Raw genomic sequence first — 21,716 nt, forward strand, 5'->3', positions numbered from 1 at the left:
AGACCCACTTCACCTCTTGTGAAGCGAAATGACCCCCTGCAGGTGGGGAGCCGGGGGCTCAAACCGGGATCCTTGGCGCGGTTGTAGCGCTTCCTGCCATCTGTGCTTAACCCACTGTGCTTCCACCCGGCTCCCTGTTTTCTATTTTTTATTATTTATTTGTTACTGGATAAACATAGAGACAAATTGGGGGCGAGAAAGAGAGGGAAAGAGACAGACCCCTGCAGCCCAGCTCCACCACTCGTGAAGCTCTCCCCCTGCAGGTGGGGACCAAGGACTTGAACCGAGTCCTTGTGCACTGTAATGTGTGCACGTAACTGGGTACGCCACTGCCTGGCCTCCAAATGACCTATTTTTTGGAACATACAATGTGATATCTTTATATACATATACATCGTGAAATACTCTCCACAATCAAGGCAACATACCTGTCACCTCACATAGTTACAGTGTGTGTGATGAGATTATTTTATCTCTAATTCCAGCAAACCTTAAGTAGCTAAGACGTCATTGTTAGCTGTATAGGTAGAGCACACATTAGCTCCCCATAACTATTCATCTTATAGCTGCGTATTTGTGCCCATTGACTGTCTTTCTCTCTCCCCAACCACCACTGCTCTCTGTTCCTATGAGTTTGACTTTTCAAAAATCCTGTGTTTAGCTGACATCATGTAGTATTTGTCTTTCTGTGTCAGTCTTGCACCATCCATCATGATCTTTCTGGGTGATTCATCTTGAAAAATGACACGACCAGAGGCTGGGGAGATAGTTCAGTGTTAGAGTGCTGGACTCTCATGGCTGAGGCCCAGAGACTTGAACTAGCGTGTGGTCACTTCTGTATGATGGTGGACACTCAGGATCACATCTTTTTTCTCAAATCACCACCAGCCTCATTCAAACTCAGATATCGGCTTCAATTTTTTTTTTTTCCCTCCAGGATTATTGCTGGGACTCGGTGTCTGCACTGCGAATCCACTGCTCCTGGAGGCCATTTTCCCCATTTTTGTTGCCCTTGTTGTTGTTATTGTTGTTGTTGGATAGGACAGGGAGAAATGGAGAGAGGAGGGGAAGACAGACGTGGAGAGAAAGAGAGACACCTGCAGACCTGCTTCACCGCTTGTGACGTGACCCCCCCCCCCCCGCTGGTGGGGAACTGGGGGCTCGAACCGGGATCCTTATGCTCACCGGTCCTTGCGTCTTCAGCCATGTGTGCTTAATCGGCAGTGCCACCACTTGCCCCCGGCATCAGTTTCAATATAGGAATACACCCTGGATATAAAGGCCATGTGATTAGAGGGAATTGAAAACCTGAGCCATTTCCTCATCTTGTTTACTTTGGCCTGAAAGACCAACTCTGGCTTTATCCAAGTGTATATCGATTGGTTTCAGTGTGAAAGAACCCAGCGACTCGAGGAACTGAATTACTGCATATGATGAACAGGCCCAGGAGGTGGCATGGTGAATAGGGTGGTGGACTCCCAAGCATGGGAACCAGAGTTCAACCCCCAGTGCTGCATGAGCCAGAAGGAAGCTCATTAATACGGATGGTGATCAATGTAGATGATCAATATGAGGCTGACCTCCTGACCTACAAGATTCATATGATTTATAGGCTCACATTCATGCTCAAGGAAGTAAAGGCAGCTGTGATAAAACGACAAGCTACGTCAGAATGATCGCAAAACCACCCATCAATTACATTCCATCAATGGGGTAATTTAAAAGCGAGCTTCTACATAAGCCCCATGTGACCCACCTGAGTTTCTCACTCACCGGGGAATTAACTAGCCCAGGAAGAATGATAACACCAGGGGACTCAGGAAGCCATCGTGTCCAGCCACCCCTGCCTGTGGTCAGGTCAACGCTTAGACTATTTGTATCAAATCTGAGTAACGGGAATTGAACTGTCTTTCTCTGAGGTTTGTTCCAGGGTCCAATTAGGAAACGCTTTCCTATTCATAACCACCATTGTGCTGCAGTCTCAGCCCATTTCCTATAATTTGCTCCTCCATGGAGATGGAGAACAGCTGGCTATTTCTCTCCTGGTGATAATCTTTCTTCTGTTCAAATCCAGGCACACTTAGTCTTCTCTTTCCCATATTAAAAAAAAAAATCTCCCTTTGTCAGTTCTCAGAACACTTTTTAAAAAAATTTCCTGCTGTAACTGTGGTTTTTCTGTGGCTATTTCTCCACATTTCTTTTGAAAATGTAAACCCCTATGTTGAGTAGCATGGGGAGTGCTGAAGGTTTCTGTCTTGATCGTTGTTTCTCTGAGTCTTGACCACAGGCTCAGGTGAAATGTTAATCCTCAGTGGTCTTGGGGGGGGGGTCTTAGAAATGACCCTGAGCTTCCCTAGCCGTTCCCCCAATAAGGGTTCCATTCTGCTTTTGGAAAACTGCTTCTCTTGTTTGTCAAGGTGACTTAGGATATGACTGCCCTCCTCCAAAAGGTTAACACGTCCACCACGCTGGGCATCCTCTGTGACCAATAAATATACTCTCCATGAATTACTCCCAGCCCCAGACAAAGATTGTTAACAGCCCTGCCCTAGTCAGCAGCGAATATTTCCCCTCTCAGGCTGTCTCTGGCAGCTGGCTTCAGCTGGCTTATTGACTGGGCACCGTGGAAGACCCAGCATTGGCTCAGAGCAGGGCATCCCAGCCTGGACCTGACAGCCGGTGTCAGAGGAGTCTTCACGCCAAGGCGCTGCTTCCTGTGTTTTGTTTGTTGGCTGTCTGCAGCATCCCTGGGCTCTGACCACCACATGCTGGTAGCAGCCTACCCTCCCCATTGGGACAATGAGATGACAAATGTCTCTAGACCTCCACCCTCACCCCCCCACACACACACACTGTCTCAGATGCGTGACATGTGACATCCCTCTGGTCCTCTTGTGATTCCAGATGGAAACTTAAGTTGTTGGTTCGAGAAAATTTGCTTGGACCAGGGAGGAGGTGAATCAGCAGAAGAGTACGGGGACTTGGATGTGTGGAGTTTTGGGTTTGATGCCTAGAACAGCAAACTACCAGAGCAATATTCTGATCTCTCTCTCTCTCTCTCTCTCTCCCTCCCTCTCACGAGGAACAAAGTAAATCAAAACAATCATTTTTAAAATGATTAATGATGAAAGGGAAGACGGATCCGGGCCATAGTCCTGGCACACATGATGCTGAGAATTGAACTTGGGATCTCCTACTTTGGAGAGTCCACTGCTTGATCCACTGTGCCATCTCCCAGGCTGCAAATAAAAACAATTATGAAAGAAACGCTAGGAGTTAGTTCAGCAGGCAGCACACACACTCTACTGTGCCCCACCTGCAAGAATCATGGGTAGCGTCAAGGCTGCTTCGTGCACGGCAAAGTGGTGTGTCTCTCCTCTGTTTCTCTCTGTCTCTTTCTCTTTCCGGCACGACAAATCCTCTGCTCCTTGGCAGCCATTTTTTCCCCTCTATTTTAGTGATAGGACAGAGAGACATTGAGAATGGAGGGGAAGACAGAGAGGGAAAGAGAAAGAGAGACACCTGCAGACCTGCTTTACCGCTTGTGAAGCAACCCCCCTGCAGGTGGGGAGCCGGGGCCTTGAACCTGGATCCTTGGCAGGTCCTTGCACTTAGTACAATGTGCGCTTTACTGGGTGCACCACCGCCGGGCCTCTGGACCTTCATTCTTTTTTTTTTTTTTTTTTAAATTTTTTTCAGGTTTAAACAATACAAGGTTTTATTAGGGTGAACCGGGTAAAAGACAAAATAAGCAGTTATCATCAGGGGTTAAGTGTATGCTAGGCCATAGGCCTTCATTCTTCATGGCCCAGCAGTTCAGGAACTGTGGGAATGAGCTCTCACCATAATGCTAAGGACCATGTTCTCTTCCCCCTACCCCGCCCCACCCTGTTCATCATCTAACACATCCTGTCTGGAGGGGTGGATGTTTATAATTGCTGCCGGCATGGCCTCTTCTTGTGTAAGATGAAAATTTTCATCTTGTAAGATCTCTTGGAGTCTTCTTGAATTAAAATCTAACACTGGCCTCTGAGAAGACCAGGGAAGAAATCCTGGAGGGGAAACCCCCTGCCTCAAAGCCTGAAAGACCTGACTTTGTTCTGTTAATGGAGAGGGCATTCCCCCCCCCCCCACCCCGGCATCTTTGCAACACTGCTTCCACCAGCTTCAGTTTCATTTCCCATGGTAACTGCAGGTCTGTTTGACCCTGAGCTGAGTGCCATGGCTCCTTGGATTCTCATATTCTCAATCTCTCTCTCTCTCTCACTGGTTTTCCCCATGGTCATTGGCTTATATTTGCATAAAGGTTTATCATTCCAGAGCACCTGTCCTGGTAGTTTGATTCTCAACGCACCTGTAAGGGAGGTGGCAGGATTATGAAGGTGAAAGACGTGTGGGGGGTGTTTCTGCTTTTGTTTTGTTTTTGCTACTGGGGGGTTATTGCTGGAGTTCAGTACCTGCATAACTCCATCTGCATTTTTTTAAAGATGTGTTTGTTTGTTTATTTTTTTAAACTGATTTTGATTTTGATTTATCTGTTCCATTTTGTTGCCCTTGCTTTTTTTTTTTTTATTGTTGTTATTGATGCCATTGTTGTTGGATAGGACAGAGAGAAATGGAGGGAAGAGGGGAAGACAGAGAGGGGGAGAGAGAGACAGACACCTGCAGACCTGCTTCACCACCTGTGAAGCGACTCCCCTGCAGGTGGGGAGCCAGGGGGCTCGAACCGGGATCCTTACGCCGGTCCTTGTGCTTCGCGCCACCTGCGCTTAACCCGCTGCGCTACCGCCCGACTCCTGTATTTGTCTGTTTAGAGAGGACCAGAGAACCAGAGTGCTGATCAATTCTGGCATAGCACAGTGCTGGCATTGAATTTACAGCTTCTGGGGCCTCAGGCCTCCAAATTGGGAGTCTAGCAAGTTAGGCTATTTCTCTAGCCCTGAATGCTGTGTGTGTGTCTTTAAGCAAGCAATTATTGTATTCCAAGTACTTACACATGAATAGTATAATCTGAATCCTGAAATTCAACCTGTCTCCTAAACATACAAATGAACTTTATGGGAGCTGGTGGGAGCACACCTGGTTACAATGCACAAGAACCCAGGTTCAGGTCCTCTGTGCCCATCTGCAGGGAACTTTATAGAAGTGAAACAGTATTGCAGGTGTCTCTTTTTCTCTCTCTCCCTTTCTATATCCTCTTCTCAGCTTCTTTCTGTCCTCTCAAGTAAATGAATAAGCATTTGAAAAAACCTTTAAAAAAAACAAATGAACTTTATTTCATTTTTTAAAATTTCTTTATTGGGGAATTAATGTTTTACATTAGACAGTAAATACAATAGCTTGTACATGCATAACATTTCCCAGTTTTCCATATAACAATACAACCCCCACTAGGTCCTCTGTCATCCTTCTTGTATCTGTATTCTCCCCAGAGTCTTTTACTTTGGTGCAATACGCCAATTCCAGTTCAGGTTCTACTTGTGTTTGCTCTTCTGATCTTGTTTTTCAACTTCTGCCTGAGAGTGAGATCATCCCATATTCATCCATCTGTTTCTGACTTATTTCACTTAACATGAATTTTTGAAGGTCCATCCAAGATGGGGTGAAAACGGTGAAGTCACCATTTTTTACAGCTGAGTAGTATTCCATTGTGTATATAGACCACAACTTGCTCAGCCACTCATCTGTTGTTGGACACCTGAGTTGCTTCCAGGTTTTGGCTATTACAAATTGTGCTGCCAAGAACATATGTGTACACAGATCTTTTTGGATGGGTGTGTTGGGCTCCTTAGGATCTATCCCCAGGAGAGGAATTGCAGGGTCATAGGGTAGGTCCATTTCTAGCCTTTGGAGAGTTCTCCAGACTGCTCTCCACAGAGGTTGGACCAATTGACATTCCCACCAGCAGTGCAGGAGGGTTCCTTTGACCCCACACCCTCTCCAGCATTTGCTGCTGTTACCTTTTCTGATGTGTGACATTCTCACAGGAGTGAAGTGATATCTCATTGTTGTCTTGATTTGCATTTCTCTGACAATCAGAGACTTGGAGCATTTTTTCATGTGTTTCTCAGCCTTTTGGATCTCTTCTGTGGTGAATATTCTGTCCATGTCCTCCCCCCATTTTTGGATGGGCTTATTTGTTTTCTTATTGTTGAATTTGCCCAGCTCTTTATATATTCTGGTTACTAGCCTCTTGTCTGATGTATGGCATGTAAAGATTTTCTCCCATTCCATGAGGGTCTCTTGGTTTGGGTAGTGGTTTCTTTTGCTTTGCACAAGCTTTTTAATTTGATGTAGTCTCATAAGTTTATGCTTGCCTTAGTCTTCTTTGTAATTGGATTTGTTTCACTGAAGATGTCTTTAAAATGTATGCAGAAAAGAGTTCTGCCGATATTTTCCTCTAAGTATCTGATAGTTTGTGGTCTAACATCCAAGTCCTTGATCCACTTGGAATTTTGGAATTTGCTTTTTTATTTGGTGAAATATAGTGGTTCAGTTTCATTCTTCTGCATGTTTCAACCCATTTTTTCCAACACCATTTGTGGAAGAGACTCTGCTTTCCCCATTTAATAGTCTGAGCACCTTTGTCAAAGATTAGATGTCCATAGGTGTGGGGGCTTACTTCTGGGCTCTCAGTTCTATCCCACTGGTCAGTGTGTCTATTCATGTTCCAGTACCAAGAAGTTTTGATGACAACGACCCTGTAATACAATTTGAGATCTGGGAGTGTGATGCCTCCGGTTCTGTTGTTTCTTCTCAACAATATTTTGGCAATTCTAGGTCTTTTCTGGTTCCAGATAAACATTTGTAGCATTTGTTCTATTCTCCTAAAAAATGTGTTTGGGATCTTAATGGGAGTAGCGTTAAATTTGTAGATGACTCTGGGGAATATATTCATTTTGATGATGTTAATTCTTCCAACCCATGAACATGGAATATCTTTCTACTTCTTTGTTTCTTTTTCAATTTCCTTGAGTAGTGACTCATAATTTTCAGTATACAAGGCTTTCACTTCTTTGGTTAGGTTTATTCCTAGATATTTTATTGTTTTTGTTGCTATAGTAAAAGGAAGTGATTTCTGGATTTCAATTTCTTCTACCTTAGTGTTTGCATAGAGGAATGCCACTGACTTTTGAATGTTAATTTTATAGCCTGACACCTTACTGCATTGCCTGATAATTTCCAAAAGTCTCTTGCTGGATTCCTTAGGTTTCTCTATGTATACTCTCATGTCATCTGCAAATAGGGAGAGTTTGACTTCTTCTCTTCCAATCTGTATGCCTTTAATTCCTTGCTCCTGCCTGACTGCTATGACAAGAACTTCCAACACTATGTTGAATAGTAATGATGATAGTGGGCAGCCCTGTCTAGTACCTGATCTGAGGGGAAATGATTCCAGTTTTTCACCGTTGAGTATGATGTTGACTGTAGGTTTGCTATAAATAGACCCCACTATCTTGAGGAATTTTCCATTTATTCCCATTTTTTGTAGTGTTTTGATTATAAATGGATGTTGTATTTTGTCAAAGGCTTTCTCTGCATCTATCGATAGACCGTGTGGTTTTTGGTCTTGCTTTTGTTGATGTGATGGATAACATTGATATATTTACATATATTAAACCAACCTTGCATCCCTGGGATAAACCCCACTTGATCATGATGGACAATCTTTTTAATATACTGCTTTAAATGGTTGGCTAGAATTTTGTTCTATATTTTCGCATCCATGTTCATCAGAGATATTGATCTATAGTTTTCTTTTTTGGTTGTGTCCCTGTCTGCTTTTGGTATCAGAGTGATGTTGGCTTCATAGAAGCTGGCAGGGAGTATTCCAGTGTCTTCAATCTTCTGGAAGACTTTTAAAAGTAGAGGTATTTGTTGGTATGCATGAGACCCCTTCTGTTTCATTTGGTTTAAATCCCCCCTGCTTAACACTATTCTATTTACATAACCACTTCATTCTATTTATATAACCGCTGTTAACAAGCACCTCCCTCCAGGGCATTGGTTCAATCCCCACTGTTTCATGATATGTTTTTGCTCCACCCCCCCTCTTTGTCACACCCTGATCTTCTCCTTGTCACACTCTGATTGTCACCAGTCACTTTTCTCTCCACCCTCTCTATGTCACACCCTGTTTCCACCCTACTTGGCAAGTATATATAAAGACAACATTGTGAGTTTTAGAGTACTTTACCTTGAGTTTAGCTTAGCTCGGCTTAGATTGTGCTGAGTCCTGCATGAATAAAGAGATACTGCCTACAGCTCAACTATGAGTCCCTGGTCGTCTGTTACCCGCCCGTGCCCCTGAAGCCAGCCTGGCGAAAACAACCTAACCCTTCGAAAACGACATATGGCGCCCAACGTGGGGCCAGACCTGCGCAACTCCCAGATAAGTGAAGACTTTGCCTACCTATGCACTATGGTCTTCTCTTCTACTTACGAAGAGGTTTGCCAAAGCCTCTACTGTTTCATTATGAGACAGTTTCTCTGTCTCTGGAACATTTTACTCTGGGCCACACTTCAGTTCCCTCACCGAGAACTTTGGTTTCTTATGACCGGGATCATAGAGCTTGGGAGATGCACGGAGATTTCTCCTTGGACTTTCTGGATTCCCTCTCCCATGTTTCCTGAGGAAAAGGACTACATTTTGCTCCGGGCCACAGTTTGGTTCTTTATGACAGTGATCATAGACCTTGGGATATACATGGGGATTTCCCCTGGAACTTTCTGGACTTCTTCTCGAATGTTTCCCATGGAGAAGGACTACTCTAATTTGAAGAACATTCTCGAGTACCCTGGCAGTTCCCAAGTATGGAGACATGTGGTTAGTTCTACTCTCCTGATTGGATTCTTTCTTCAATGGGAAGACGCTTTTAAAAATGGGTGCCTGAAGCAATCCAGCAGGAACAGTCAGAAACACCCTAAATGGAATTTCGAGGACCTTTTTGGACTAGGTCGCCCTCCGGAGATTCTTAATCCTACATGGTGAGATCTTGATAATCTGGTTCAAGTTGCGTTTAATAAGAGAATGATTTGAATGACTGAATTTTTGTTTGACATTGACTTAAAAAAAAAATGCTGGACGCAGCCATGATTTCTAGAGACATCCAGAAACAATCCAAAAAATTGTTTTTTTCCTCCTTTGATTTCTCTTTTACGTCTTGACATGAATCTGAAACGTTTAATCCTGAAAACTGTATGAGTTATGGGTGGGGCAGATAGTGCAATGATTATGTTAATTATTCTCATGCCTGAGGCTTTTAACCGTGGTTCTTCTGTTTACCTTTCCACAATTTATTGAGTTTAAACTGTTTAAACAACCTTAAAATCATACTAGAAAGGACTTCCAATTATAATAAAGTTATCAATTATAGTAAACTTCTAATCTGCTACAAGTTTTGTTTGACAAGTAAGTGAATTTCAGCTGTCAAAGTCTTCACATGAAAAAGCATCTACTCAAATAGAATTCCTGGAAATCCATTTGGATCCTGTTCTCTGACATCGCCCCCGAAAACCAATGATGAGACCTGGCACGACCTGAAGAAACAGATTCACAGACTCCAAAGATCACTCTCTACAGAAAAGCAGAATTCAGGTGGCCGACATTCCCCATCGAGACAGACGTACAGCATTTCATCCTCTGACATTTTCTTCTGTGGTCAGCTACTTTGGACTGACACCTCCATCGGACTTACTGGTACACGCTGCTGTGTTTCTCAAAGACTAACTTCAGCCAATTGCCTTGAGACTTTATAGACCATGTTCCCTCGCCTGCAGGCTCTGTCCCAGAGGCAGAAAACTCCCCCTCCTTATTAGGTTATGCCCACAGAGGCATGAAGCGCCCCAAGAGGCAAGAGATGCCCACAGAGGCAGGAAACGCCCTTTGAGGCAAGAGATGCCCCCAGAGGCATGAAGCGTTCCCAGAGGCAAGAAATGCCCTTTTGCCTGCTAGGCCTTGCCCTTTGAGGCAAGAAAAGCTCCCCTTGGCATCACACTGGTTATTGCTGTTCGCCTATTTTGTTTTCCATGTCTTATGCCAGTTCTTTTGAAAATGCCTGTACGATATACGTTTCTGTTCACCCCACAATGGCCATTAGTTAAAAAGAAAGGGGGAATTGTTGGTATGCATGAGACCCCTTCTGTTTCATTTGGTTTAAATCCCCCCTGCTTAACACTATTCTATTTACATAACCACTTCATTCTATTTATATAACCGCTGTTAACAAGCACCTCCCTCCAGGGCATTGGTTCAATCCCCACTGTTTCATGATATGTTTTTGCTCCACCCCCCCTCCTTGTCACACCCTGATCCTCTCCTTGTCACACTCTGATTGTCACCAGTCACTTTTCTCTCCACCCTCTCTATGTCACACCCTGTTTCCACCCTACTTGGCAAGTATATATAAAGACAACATTGTGAGTTTTAGAGTACTTTACCTTGAGTTTAGCTTAGCTCGGCTTAGATTGTGCTGAGTCCTGCATGAATAGATACTGCCTACAGCTCAACTATGAGTCCCTGGTCGTCTGTTACCCGCCCGTGCCCCTGAAGCCAGCCTGGCGAAAACAACCTAACCCTTCGAAAACGACAGGTATTAGTTCTTCTTTGAAGGTTTTGTAGAATTCATTTGTAAAACCATCTGGTCCAGGACTCTTATTTTTGGGAAGATTTTTGATAATTTTCAATTTCATTAGCTCTGATGGGCCTGTTCATGTTCTCTAGTTCCTCTTTACTTAATAATGGAAATTTGTAGGTATCTAGGAAATCATCCATTTCTTCCAGGTTCTCTAGCTTTGTGGCAAATAGTTGTTCATAGAAGCCTCACATGATATGTTGAATTTCTGCAGTGTCTATTGTGATATTTCCTCTTTCATTTATGATCCAATTTGTTTGGGTCTTCTCCCTTTTTTGTTTTGTGAGTCTGGCTAAAGGTTTGTCTATTTTGTTCACTCTTTCTAAGAACCAACATTTACTTTCCTTGATCTTTTATATGGTTATCTTATTTTCAGTGTTATTGATTTCTGCCCTAACTTTAGTGATTTCTGTCCTTCTGGTTGCTTTGGGATTCCTTTGTTCTTCTTCTTCTCCTAGGTCTTTAAGATGTGCAATCAGGCTGTTTATTTGTGCTTTTTCTTATTTCCTAATGTGTGCTTGTATGGCTATGAACTTCCCTCTCAGTACTGCCTTAGCTGTATCCCAAATATTTTGATTGTTGTATGCTTTACATTGGGTAGTTCTCCCCCGCCGAGAGAATTAGATCAGTCCAGTTAGTTTCGCGGGCCTGCTTGGCCCCACCCTGAAGGAACCCCGCCAGAGTTTCAGAGTTCAAGAGCAAGAGAGAGTTCCAGGGTTCCTGAGTTCCAGAGTAAGAGAGAGTGCTTGCACCGCCACAAAGAGACAGCAGAGTTCTGTTTGGTGATTAGTTTGTCTTAGTTTATGAATTGTTGTTCCTGAATAAAGAAATACAGCTTCTCTGCCCAGCCATTGTCTCTGCGTCTCTGTTACCCGCCCGTGAAGCTAGCCCCACCAGCTGGAGCCGTCCGAATTTTAACAACATTTGATAGCTTATATCTTCATTTTCCTTGAACTCTTGAAACATTTTGATTTCTTCCGTTATTTCCTCTTTGACCCAGAAGTTGTTAAGTAGTGTACTGTTGAGCTTACACATTTTGGGACTCTTACTAATCTTTTGTTGATTGTGAAGTGTTAGTTTAATTGCACTGTGGTCTGAGAAGATGCTTGGGATGATTTCAATGTGCTTGAGTTTGCTGATGCTGTCTCTGTGGCTTAACATATGGTCTGTCCTTGAGAATGACCCATGTGGACTTGAGTAGAATGTGTATTACAGTATCTTGGGATGAATGACTCTGAAAATGTCCAATAGTTCTAGTTTATCTATCTCCTCATGTAGCTCCCTCATGTCTTTATTGATTCTCTGCCTGAATGATCTGTCAAGTTGAGAGAGTGGGGTGTTGAATCCCCTACTAAGACTGTGTTGCTGTTAATATATTGCTGTAGCTCTTTCAGTAGATGTTTGATGTATTTAGATGGCTTCTCATTGGGTGCATACATATTAGTAATTGTTAAGTCCTCTTGGTTGACTTATCCCCCGAGCATTAAGTAGTTTCCATCCCTATCTTTTTTAATTTTATTTTTTTTAAGTCTATCATGTCAGATATGAGAATAGCTGTTTGTGCCCTTTTTTGTGGGCCATTGGCTTGTATAATAGCTTCCCATCCTTTCACTTTGAGTCTGTGTTTGTCTTGTTGAGTTAGGTGGGTTTCCTGTAGACACCATACTGTTGGGTTGTGTTTTCTGACCCATCTTCCTACTCTGTGCCTTTTAATAGGTGACTTCAGGCCATTGACATTTATTGATATCAAAGATTGAAGATAGTTTAAGGCCATTCTTGTAGATTTTTAGTGTTCTGATATATGGCCTGTTTATGTTGGTTTGACTGTTTATAGGAGACCTTTCAGAACTTCTTTCAGGGCAGGCTTGGTGATAGTTGATTCTTTCAATGTGGCTTGTCTGAGAAGGTTTTGATGCCTCCATCTAGTCTGAATGAGAGTCTCGCAGGATACAGTAGTCTTGGCTGAAAGCCTTTCTCATTGAGCACTCAATAGGTATCTTGCCTTTCTCTTCTGGCCTGTAGTGTTTGTGTGGAGAAGTCTGCTGCTAATCTTATGGGTTTTCCTCTGTAGGTGACTCTTTGTTTTTCTCTGGCAGCCTTCAAGATCCTTTCTTTATCCTTTTTCTTTTCCATTCTAAATAGGATGTGTCTTGGTGTCTTTAAGTCTGGGTTAATTCTGTTTGGGACCCTCTGGCTTCTTGAACCTTTATGTATTTGATGTTTTCTAGACTAGAGAAGTTTTCAGCAATTATGTCCTGAAGAATACTTTCTTCCCCTCCCTCTATTTCTTCCTCTGGTAAGGCAATAATGTGTATATTACTTCTTTTGAAGTCATCCCATAGGTCTCTGTTGTTGTTTTCAGTGTTTCTTCATTTCTTTTTGAGATCTCTTACTTCTTTTTTATTTGTCTCTAACTCCTCCTCGATCTTGCTAACTCTGTCTTCAGCCTCATTTATTCTATTCTCTCTCCTCTCTACTGTTTTCTGGAGTTCATCTATTTTGTTACCCTGTTCTGATACTGTTTTAGCTTGTTCAGCTAGTTGTGTTCTTAGCTCAGCTATTTCAGCTTTCAAGTCTCCAATAATCTTGAGATAATTAGTGTTTTCTTCCAGAGTCTCATTTGTTGTTTCTGCATTTCTGATGACAATTCTTTCAAACTCTTTACTCACTCCTGTGATTATTTCCTTAACTAGTGTTTGGATGTTGACCTCATTATTTTGTGCTTCAACTTTTGGGGGGGGGGATTTTTGCTGGACTCTTGTCCTAGTTCATTTCTCCAATGTTTCTTCTTGTTGGTTTAACCATTTTATATATTATGTTATGAGTTCCCTCTCTCAGTACTTTTCAAATTACTGATCACTCTTGCCTGTTTTGACTTGTGTCTAAGTAAATTAATCAAAGGGTTCACAGTTGTGGAAGTTGACAGTTGTTTCAATATTATAATCCCTGAGTTGGAGCTCAGTGGCTTAAAAGCCTCTTTTGTTTTTTTTCTTCCCTGTAGGCTATGGGAGCCTGAGGGCTTTTAAACTCTAAGTAGGCTTCTTAGCTTAATCACTGACTCCTGACCAAGAGATAAAGCTGGTGGGGCAGAGATAATATAGTGGTTATGCAAAGAGACTCTCACAGCCCCAGTGCTAGGCCACCAAGGTATAGATCTTCTCCTGAGTTTCCTGGTTAGTTCTCTGTGCCCTGGGTTCAGCATAGGGCCTCCCTGCTGCTGCTCCAGATTCTGAGAGCAGTAGCAGTGGAGACTCACAGTTGGATTTGGTGAGTCTTAGGGGAGTCCTCTCCTCCCTTCAGCCGTCTTTTTGTTGGTGAAACAGACTGGCGGTGGTGTCTCAACTGGTAAACTGCTGGGCTGTTACCAGCCACTTAATCTCTCCCTAGGCTTCTCTCTGTCCACGAGCCACAGATGTTTGCACTCACTGGTGATTTGGTGGCTTCCTGAAGTTGTTCTGTTCCTGTCTTGTTGCGGTCCCAGGTGGTCTCCTTTGGTATTCTTAGTTGACCCAGGGGAGGAAAGGAGAGGAGAGGAGAGGAGAGGAGGGGAGAGGAGAGAAGCACAGCTGCTGCTGCTCCATAGTACCGCCTCTGGAGGTCCTCTATTATTATTATTTCTTATATGAATTCTAGCAGTGAGCAGTTTCAGTTATAGAGACAGACTCTGATCTATTTCAGACATTACCTCTTCAGTTCTAGGAAATTTAAGTTTTATTCAGAAGAAGAGCATACATATTGAGGACACATTTGAGAGCATACATATTGGAGGACACACAGATAGTAAGTCTATTTCATTTATTTTCTGGTCATAGGTAGAAAATATTCCTGACGGGCCTGGTGGTGGGTGACACACCCAGTTAATTGTGCATATTACTAAGCACAAGATACTGTGCAAAGGATCTGGGTTTGAGCCCCAGTTTTCTCACCTACAGAGGTGATGTTTCACAAGTGAAGCAGGTCCCCAGGTGTCTTTCTTTCTCTCTCTCTCTCTTTATCTTCCTTTTCCCTCTCAATTTTCATCTGTCGTATCCAAAATAGAGAAATAATGGCCGCCAGGAGCAGTGGATTCATAGTGCTGGCACTGAGCCCCAGTGATAACCCTGGAGGCCAAAAAATATTTATTCACTACAGAAAATGTTAATGCAATTTATATTTTATCCAGTAGGGTGCTTGGAACATGATCTATTCTTTTATTTTATATTAAATTGAGGTTGGTTTACAAAGACTAACTGTTTTAGGTGAGCCATTTCACTTCTCTTCAAAATGTGTTTCCACAGCTACTCCCACCATGAACTATCAACAGAATAATCTCACGTAGGGGAATGTTAAAAAAAAAAAAATCAAAGGAATGAACAAAGTCAGTTGACACCAAACCCTGAGACTCTGAAGCAGAACAGAGGTCTTCAGAGGAAGAGGAGGGAGAGGACTCATTGCACCTGTGGGGAGCGGGAGGAGAGTGACTCCTTGTCTGTGGTGAGATGCAGCAACACAGTTCAAAGAGAGAAGAGCGTTTCACCTAAGACCTACAGAGCAGCCAGGGAGGAGGCACAGAGAAATATCATCTGAGTTGCAGACGTGAGGCCCTCAGCCCTGTCTCCATGTGCCAGAGAGGTGATGACTCTCTCATAAATAAATCTTTTGGGGCCGGATGGTGGCGCACCTGGTTGATCATACATGCTACAATGTACAAGGACCCAGGTTCGAGTCCCGGTCCCCACCTGTAGGGGGAAAGCTTCACAAGTGGTGAAGCAGGGCTGAAGGTGTCTCTCTGTCTCTCTTCCTTTCTATCTCCCTCCTTCCCTCTTGATTTCTGGCTGTTTCTATCCAATAAATAAATAAAGATAATTTTTAGAAAGGAAATCTTTATTATCTTTATTTTTTGGATAGAGATAGCCAGAAATTGAGGGGGAAGAGAGAGAGGGAGAGGGAGAGGGAGAAGGAGAGGGAGAGGGAGAGGGAGAGGGAGAGGGAGAGGGAGAGGGAGAGGGAGAGGGAGAGAACTGCAGCCCTGCTTCACCACTCGCAAAGCTTTCCCCCTGCAGGTAGGGACCAGGGGCTTGAACCCTGGTCCTTGTACATTGTAACATGTGCTCTCAACCAGGTGTGCCACCACCCGGCCCTATATATAAATCTTTAAAAATATAAAATCAAGTTATTGTAGTTATCGTAGTAGGGATGGGACCCAGAACTTTGCTGGTGGCTGTGCAGCGGAACTCTTCCTCTGGAATTTTATATCTTGGAACTGCTATTAAACCAGTCTCACACATTTTTAAATAATAAAAAAAATACAGTCATGCAGTTGCACATTTTCTCAACTCATTTTATTTTAATTTTCACCAAGTCAGGGTGTCACCCAAGCACAATTTCACTGCCCCTGGAGACTTTAGCACCAGATCCTCCCCTGTTGTCATGGCACCTTTCATATGGTGCTGGGGTTTGAAACTGGGCCATGCAACATTATCTCAGTTTAAAAAAGAAGCAGGAGGGGGGAGAGGAGGAGGAGACAGAAAATGGAGGTTCTGAGAGGTGGAGCTCTCCCAGACGGTAACGGACTGAATGGGGACAGGCCTGGAAGTGGGGCTGAACACCTGGCCTTTCCCGCCAAAGCTCTTGTCTCAAGGTTTTGGTTTGACGGTGGTGTTTTGCTTTTGTTTTTTTTTTAAGAAGGTCTGTGCTCTCATAGCTGTTGATGCTACTCTTTTGTTACAAGGTTTCTTGTAACAAAATAAGAGAGAAATAGTTGCCTGAATCCTTTATTCACTCTCATTCATTCATTCATTCATTCATTCACTTATACCTTTATTGGAGGGAATAATGGCTTATGATCGACAGTAAATATGGTATTTTATACGTGTGTAACATTTCTCAGTTTTCCATACAACACTCTAAACCCCACTCTCCAGGTTCTCCTCTGCCATGGGTGCAATACACCCACATTTATTTATTTAAAAAATATTTTATTTATTTATTTATTTATTTATTTATTTATTTTCAGTAGAGGCAGACAGAAATTGAGTGGGAAGGCAGAAGGGAGGGAGAGACACTTGCAGCCCTGCTTTACCAGCCTGGAAGCTTTCACCCTGCAGGTGGGGGACCAGGGGCTTGAACCCGAGTTCTTGCTTGCGCACAGTCATATGTGTATTTAATCAGGTGCACCACCACCTGGCCCCTCTTTATTTATTGCCACCAGGGTTCTGGCAGGGGCTCAGTGCCTGCATGGTTCCACCTCTCCTGGTAACATTTTTCTTTTTTCTCTTTTTCCTTTCCCTGTAGGTGGGGAGTAGGGGTTCGAACACAGGTCCTTGAGCTTTGTAATATGTGCACTTAACTGGATGTGCCATAGCCCTCCCATGTCTTTCCTAAAGATGAATTTGCTTCTTTATTTTATATCCTCCCCCCACCGCCCAGAACACTACTCAGCTCTGATTTATAGTGGTGCTGGGGATTGAACCTGGGACCTTTGGTGCTTCAGGCATGAGAATCTTTTAGCATACCCATTATGCTCTCTCCCCAGTTTGATTTGTCTCTGCAAATCGCTTCTACTCCCAGCTCCTAGGAAACCTATTTCAGATGCACCTTTTCCCTGTATCTGAACTCTCCTGCCAGGCACTCCCACCCAGCGCCTCCCAGGCTCGCCCCACTGACAGAACTGCTAAGAATTTCCTTTGCAGGGGCTGGGTGGTAGTGCGCCTGGTTGAGTGTACATGCTACAATACACAAGGACTCAGGTTCAAGCCCCCAGGGGAAAGCTTTGCCAGTGGTGAAGCAGGGCTGCTGGTACCTCTCTGTCTCCCTATTTCCCCATCCCTCTTGATTTCTGGCTGTCTCCATCCAATAAATAAAGATAATTAATTTTTTTTTTAATTTTAAAGTTAAAAAATAATAATTTCTTTTCCACTTTTCCCTGGGGGCATTCAGCTCAGTGCCAGCAATGTCCCCCTCCCCATATACACACAGTCCTCTCACACTCAACCTGCCTCCAGGCCCATCTCATGGACAAAGCACCTGTGAGCTTCTTGCCCTGTCTTGCAAGAAGGGTGCGCTGTGAAAAGGGAGTCCTGTTCCTGCAGACCCTTTGTCCCTTGGACCTCACTCCCACTGGCCTTTTCTTGCCAGAACTCTTGAGCTCCAAGAATCGCACCTTCCGGCAGCTTGTTCTTTTTATCTTGCTGATTTCTCGCCTTCCTTCCGCAGGGAACACTGAATGTTATCACTGTGGAGTCATTTCCATTGAAGTTCCTGGGTACTTTTCTTCAGAGAGTGGAGGCTTTGTTTGTTTGTGTATTAGTGAAGCTTAATATTTTACGCAGTTGCCGAACGAACGGCTCATCTTAGGACATGGCACCCTCAGCCAAACCCTCATCTTGTTCCACCAGGCGCTCAGTGAGGCCCATAGCCTCCCTTTGGCGACTCGCTGTCCCTGCTCTGAGCTCTGCTGAATCTGCCCTCGGTGGTGGATTCACCCTGCAGTGTCTCTTAGATTCCAGCAGTGAGTGAGATCATCTGCTGTTCCTTCTTTGGAGTTACCTCACTCAACGTGATTTCTCTTTATTTTATTTTCTAATAATGATTTAATAATGACTAACGAGATTGTACGCGACAACAGGGGTACAGGTCCACACAGTTCCCACCACCAGAGTCCTATGTCCCATGCTCTCCACTGGAAGCTTCCCTATTTATCCCCCTGGGAGTATGAACTAAAGATATTTCTGGGGAGCAGAAGGTAGAAGGTCTGGCTTCTGTCATTGCTTCTCCACTGGACATGGGTGTTGGCAGGTGGATCCATGCCCCCAGCCTGTCTCTATCTTTCCCTAGTGGGGCAGGGCTCTGGAGAACATGATTCCTTTGATTTCCATCCATATTATAGCAAAGGAGACTATATCATATTTTCTTACAGCCGTGTAATCTCTCATTGTGTATATATGCCTTAACTTCCTTAACCATCTGCTGTTGGACACTTGGGTTATTTTCAGATGTTGACTCTTCCAAATAGCGCTGCCACAACTATGGTTTACAAAGCTCTTTTTGCATAGGCATTTTGATGTTCTTTGGGTAGATGTCAAGAGAGGAATTGCTGGCTCATACAGTAAATTCATCTTGAATGTTTTCAGGAATCTCCAAACTGTACTAGTTTGCATTTTTGCCCATGGTGTGGAAGGATTCCTCTCCCTTCACATCTTTGCCAACACTTGTCTCTGTGCTTTTTTGAGCTGAGCCATTCTCACTGGGATGAACGGTGTCTTGTTATTGTCTCGATTTGTACTGCTTTTTTCTTTTTTGAGCATTTTTTTTTCTTCCTCCAGGGTGATTGCTGGGCTCGGTGTCTGCACCATGAATCCACCGCTCCTGGAGGCCATTTTTCCCCCCTTTTGTTGCCCTTGTTGTTGTAGCCTCGCTGTGGTTATTATTATTGCCATTGCTGATGTTCGTTGTTGGATAGGACAGAGAGAAATGGAGAGAGGAGGGGAAGACAGAGAGGTGGGGAGAGAAAGACAGACACCTGCAGACCTGCTTCACCGCCTGTGAAGTGACTCCCCTGCAGGTGGGGAGCCGGGGGCTCGAACTGGGATCCTTACTCCAGTCCTTGCACTTTGCGCCACATGCGTTTAACCCACTGCACCACTGCCTGACCCCCTTTTTTGAGCATTTTTTCCCCTAGGCCTGTTGGCCATCTTGATAGCATTTTTGGTGAAAGGTCTGTTCAATTATTTATACCCTGCTTTTTTTTTTTTCTTTTTTGCCTCCAGGGTTATTGCTGGGGCTTGGTGCCTGCACCACAAATCCACTGCTCCTGGAGGCTATTTTTTAAAAATATTTATTTATTTATTCCTTTTTGTTGTCCTCATTTTTTTGTTGTTGTAGTTATTATTATTGTTGATGTCATTGTTGTTGAATAGGACAGAGAGAAAGTCGAGAGAGGAGGGGAAGACAGAGAGGGAGAAAGAAAGACAGACACCTGCAGACTTGCTTCACCACTTGTGAAGTGACTCCCCTACAGGTGGGGAAAGACAGAGAGGGAGAGAGAAAGACAGACACCTGCAGACCTGCTTCACCGCCTGTGAAGCGACTCCCCTGCAGGTGGGGAGCCGGGGGCTCGAACTGGAATCTTTACACCGATCCTTGCACTTCGTGCCACATGCGCTTAACCCACTGCGCTACCACCCAACTCCCTATCCCCTGTTTTTTAATGTTAGTTTTTGCCGAATTTTTTAAATTTTATTTATTTTATTTTTTTGAGAGAGATGCAGTGAGAGAGACACACAGAGAGAGAAACACCAGAGCACTGCTCAGCTCTGGTTTATGGTGGTGCGGGGGATTGAACCTGGGATTTAGGAGCCTCAGGCATGAGAGTCTGTTTGCATAACCATTATGCTGTCTCCCCCGCCCGTTTTTGCCGAATTTTATGAGTTCTTTATATATGTCGGTCATCAGTTCTTTGCTGACATGAAATGAAGATAGCTTTAGGGGCTGAGCAGAACACAAGGGAGAGAGAAAAGTTGAAAATATTGGAGACAGACAGGATATTATAAGAGCAGCATTGTAGAAAAGTTAAAAGAGGGGGTTTGTGTTCTCACGATTACAAACAAGAACACCATCTACATGGGGAGGGTCTGTGAGTGGTGAAGTAGAACGATAGCGTTTCTACTTCTGTCTAGAAATAAAATAGAATAAAAAATAGCTGAAGCATGGAAGAGCATCAAAGGGAGAAGCACCCTTACTGGGTGATTTCATTCCCGTGGGACACAGAGCTACAAAGCAGTGAGACCAAGCAGCGGGCAGGGATGCAGGTTAGAGCCCCCGGGGCCAGCTTCAGAAGTGGTGAAGCAGGGATGCAGGGGTCTCTCTGTCTCTCCCCCCTCCATCTTCTCCTCTCAATTTCTCTCTGTCTCTAGCCAATAATAAATAAATAGCAATATTAAAAGTAAACAAGGAGACCAAGCAAATGCTTGCATTCTGACAGTAGAAGGGAAGTTGCCGGTGGGGCATAAGGTACAGGGGCCGGTGGACTGTGGGGGAGGGGTATTGGGCCCTGAATGGTGGAGACGAGGTGGCAGCTAGGACTGAGGAAGACTGAACTGGACTCCTAAGACGTCTACGAAGTTGCAAACCAATGTTACTTTGAGAAATAAGGGAATAACCTATTATTTATAGGATGTAACTCATTTCTGCATTTATGTGGTTGAGGAGCCTAGAATAAAAGGAAACTTGATTTTTTATAATTATTTTACTTATTTATTTAGCCAGAATTATCACTGGGAGGTTGTACCAGCATGACTAGTTCACCACTCGTGGCAATCATTCTTTCCTTTTTGAAATTTTCACTTGACAAGACAGAGAGAGATTGAGAGGGGATGGGAGAGAGAGAGAGAGAGAGACAGAGGGAGTCACCTTCAGCCCTACCTCACCACTTATGAAGCTTCCCCCTGCAGGTGAGGACTGAAGGCTTGGACCCGGGTCCTTAGGAATGATAATATGTGCACTCAACCAAGCGCACCCCCCAGGGCCCCCCCACTTTTAAAATATGACCGAATGAATCAAACACTGATAAAGCAAAGCCCAAGTAGCCGGCCAGTAACCTGACAAATCTTAGTCTGTTACTTTAGGCCGACCTTAAGCCAGAGCTGAGCACTGGTCTGCTTAACAACAGCAAAGTTTGATCACAAAGGAAATTTTTAAAGCAACCCAGGGGTAGCACAGCAGTTAGAGCACTGCACTTGAAAACATGAGGTCCCGAGTTCGGTTCTTACTATATATATAGCATGTGCCCGAGGGATGATTTGGCTCTCTACTAATGAACAGGCCTTTCAAAATAAACAAAAAGACATGCAGTGCTTTGGGAGTGGGGTGGTAGCGCAGTGGGTTAAGCGCAGGTGGCGCAAAGCGTAAGGACCGGCGTAAGGATCCCGGTTCGAGCCCCCGGCTCCCCACCTGCAGGGGTTGGGGTCACTTCACAAGTTGTGAAGCAGGTCTGCAGGTGTCTGTCTTTTTCTCTCCCCTTCTCTGTCTTCCCCTCCTCTCTCCATTTCTCTCTGTGCTGTCCAACAACAACATCAATAAAACAGCAAGGGCAACAAAAGGGAA

The 21,716-nt window shown here is 44.0% G+C and overlaps 1 long non-coding RNA gene across 2 annotated transcripts in view; it reads left to right on the forward strand.

Annotated features, from left to right (window-relative positions):
- The window catches only part of LOC132539537 (uncharacterized), a 144,949-nt gene that overhangs the window by 81,005 nt on the left and 42,228 nt on the right, over nucleotides 1-21,716 (forward strand). The window lies entirely within an intron of this gene.

The sequence above is a fragment of the Erinaceus europaeus genome, chromosome 7 (genome assembly GCF_950295315.1).
Source record: "Erinaceus europaeus chromosome 7, mEriEur2.1, whole genome shotgun sequence".
NCBI lineage: Eukaryota > Metazoa > Chordata > Mammalia > Eulipotyphla > Erinaceidae > Erinaceus > Erinaceus europaeus.